Source organism: Temnothorax curvispinosus, unplaced genomic scaffold (genome assembly GCF_003070985.1).
Source record: "Temnothorax curvispinosus isolate PA1 unplaced genomic scaffold, ASM307098v1 QBEX01012418.1, whole genome shotgun sequence".
Lineage (NCBI taxonomy): Eukaryota > Metazoa > Arthropoda > Insecta > Hymenoptera > Formicidae > Temnothorax > Temnothorax curvispinosus.
The window spans coordinates 79,412-82,856 of record NW_020222198.1 but is presented as its reverse complement, the minus strand read 5'-3'; the positions used below and the strand labels follow the sequence as shown (position 1 = coordinate 82,856).

General features: G+C 35.7%; 1 long non-coding RNA gene across 1 annotated transcript in view; it reads left to right on the top strand.

The window, feature by feature from the left end:
* The first annotated feature begins 2,876 nt into the window (after nucleotides 1–2,876).
* The window catches only part of LOC112462424, a 1,771-nt gene continuing 1,202 nt past the window's right edge, over nucleotides 2,877–3,445 (top strand). Inside the window, exon 1 of the long non-coding RNA XR_003041668.1 lies at nucleotides 2,877–3,159. This is a non-coding gene — a long non-coding RNA (uncharacterized LOC112462424). The remainder of the gene's footprint in view (nucleotides 3,160–3,445) is intronic.

The following is a 3,445-nucleotide window of genomic DNA, read 5'->3' as shown; positions in this document are numbered from 1 at the left end:
CACGGTCGTATACACAGGTCTGGCAACTCGGGCCGAATTTTAGTGGTGGGGGTAGCACACTTATTGAAGCAGGTTTTTTAATTTATGATATCTCCACCACGTGTCGCTACTATCTAGTATACAGCCGCCATCACGGTCGTACCACAGTCCACGACCGTAGCCGCCGTTATATTATTATATGTTCAGTGGTTCAATGCACGGTCGTGTGTTGTGTCACGTGTATAGGCAGGGGGAAGTGATCCGCGCAGTTCCTTGGGCCTAACGCACCTACGGCATTACCGAGTTCAAGACACCGCGGACATACACGTACAATTACACATACACACATACACTTACACATTTTCGAGTCTGAAGTCTTACTATGATTTTGCGAGCCTACGAACGAATTGAATAATGGCCGTTGCACGCCGAGAAGGTGATTTTCGCTAGTGCCAATAACCAGACGAAGAAGAAGAAGTGTCACGTGTATAGCCGCTGAGTTAATAATTTTGAAAAATATAATCTGTGTGCCTACGTCGTTTATTCACTTGCTCACCACCTTCGCTAGCATTATCTTCTTGCTACGCTGAATTGGGCCCGGAATGCCGTCTAATAATCGTCATAATAACCGTCATAATAACGACGTAACCTATAACGACGCTATTGCTGCTGTGGCATGGCCGTCTCCCTCGGCATTTGCATCATCATCGACCTTTCCTTCGCCTTGCTCGTAACCTGTACTCGTAACCCTCCTGACGTCCGCGTGATCTACGATTCTGCGGTCGATCATTGCCGCGTCTCGGATACACCCAGTGGATACCGCGATATCTGCGACGTTTGTTCGCGGCATAGGGTGAACTTTTTATCTTTAGTTACAATTAGTAGTGCGAGTTACAATTGTCAAAGTTCATTAATAACTTTTAACCTTAGATTAAGTCACTTTTCGAGCGATCAATATTCTGCTATAATTGAAACAATTCCGAAATTGATTTTGTTAAAATTAAACGTTGCTTATTTTGATACAAGTACTTGAATCGCCTTTAAAATTGTTTATTTTTGTCAAACTAATTTCTTTGTTTATTCCTTGTCATTTGAAATTTGTTTGTCTATTCTTTTTCTAAATTAAATTTTTTTATTACCTTTTATATACACTATGCTAATAAGGGAAGACATTTTACAATGTTGAAATAATCCAAACTGATACGAATAATAACATTTAAAAATTACTTTAAAATTTATTTTAAAAAAGAAAAAAATGTTTTCATTAGAGAGTATTAAAAGGTTAGACATGAATGTACAGAAGAAAATTATTTTTAAAAGGCTTAAGTACTTGTATAAATAAATATTAAAACTGCAAAATTCGATTTCATAATTATTTTAACACAGTAACATTATGTTGAGCAACTGCATATTAAAATATATTCACAAGAAATTAAATGTTAGTGCCTATATTGGACTTATAAATATCTACAATAATGACTTGCTTATTTCTAATATGCGATTTGCAAAAGTGATGACTTTAAATAGAATATAGTGACGAAATGTGATCTTTGTGATAAGCGCTTGCATTTAAAAAAAATTCATTGAAATCGATACAATGTAATAGGAAATATTTAAAAATTTTTTGCTGTTACTCATACGCATAAGTAAAATTAAATTATTTATAGTGAAAATAACGAGTAATACAATGTACGAATATATTAAAATTATTTGATGCATTTCTTATTTGAAATAGGGATGATACCTGTATAAAAGCTGTGAAAATTGATTCCTGCAGTCGAGCTTCAGTACCGAACGCGGCAACGAAACTGATAGATATGAAAACTCGTGGTGGCTTGATTTACGCCAATCTTAAATTTTTTAATCTCATCCGTCACGTAGAAGCATGCTTCGCAAGATATGCATATCATGTGGATGTTTTTGAGTTAACGTCCGATGAAGTTATTACAACTTATGATTTTACGTTTCCGTGCAAAGAGCACGCTTCTGACATACTATCCTTTGCATTAGTCTATTACATTCGGTTAAGGATGAGGCAACACGCTCATCAACAAAACTTAAAATTAAGTAAAAAATTTGTTGTGAAAAAAAAGCTGTCAAAATTGACGAATAAATAAACTGCTCTTTATATAATAATGTTATATTGTACTTTTTTCTTTACCATGTAAACCTGAAATGTGTTTTTTTTTTTTTCAAATCTGATACAATTTAAACATTATTCATGAGTGAATATCAATGATTCATCCGGAATCGGACACTAATATCATCAAAATGTCTCATGCCGTAGCTAAAGACACTCGACTAAACGTTATTTAAAATCACGGTATAATAAGACTCGGTCATATTTATCATGCTCGCCTGCATGTACAACGAATTTATTTCCTGCCAGTCAGCATCGCGTTCTTTATTTGTCTCGTTATAACCGTACTTAAATTTGGCGCGTTTTGTAATTCATTGTCTGGCCGCCGCTGTCGTTGCGATCTAGTAGCCCGACTAGCTTCAATAAGTGAGTCACCCCCCACCACCGGAGTTGCCAGACCTGTGTATACGACCGTGGTTAAAGTCGACACCTCATAGAAGTTAGCCGGACAATTTCGACTTACGACATTTTTTTTTTACGAATCGATTGTTAGTCGTTTGTTATTGATTGTTAGACTAATTAGAACGTTTGTTAGTTAATAGTTTTTACGTAATCACAAAAATAATTTTTAGTGTTAATTTAGCCGGTAAATATAGAATTCTTTACAATTTTCGATTCAAACCGTGGTCAATCGATGCGGAATCGTTTGTTAGTTCCGAATATACTAAGTAAAACGTTTGTTAGATCACGGTTTCGCTAAAAAAAGCGAAAAACTGTATATCGTTTAGCTGCCGGAGTGTGGGGGTGAGACGTAGAATATGTGGTGGTTTCGGAACGCATTACGTTATAGTTTATCAACACGGGAAACGTGCTTAACCTATTTTCAATTTATTTGTCAGATTAGCATAGCATTGTACTACGACGCAGTTTACGAATATTCCGAACCGAGAATATTACGAACAGAAACCTCAACGGAGTAAAGTGAATAATACCGTATACCATAGAGAAGACAGTAAACGAAGTAAATATATGCAGAGAAGTCGCGGACGGCTTGCGTATATATTTCGATTTCGCATATTACCTCATCTCCTGTTATATAGGTAAGAAAAAGAGCAATATATTTTTCTGTAAAATCTTCCTTGCTAAGCAACGAACAATTAATGAGTAAAATTAAGGCTAATATACATAGTCGGTTCTTATTTCAAGACAATGGCTTAAGGTTGATAATATATACGGCTCTGTTATATCTAACAATCGAGTGATTAGTTTATAACATCTCTCTCTCTCTCTTAAGATTACTCCAGCCGGCCTTAAATATAAAAGATCCGACAATGAAATATATTGAAGCATTAGTTTTCGTGTCGGTAAGGCGGAAAGCGTGACTAG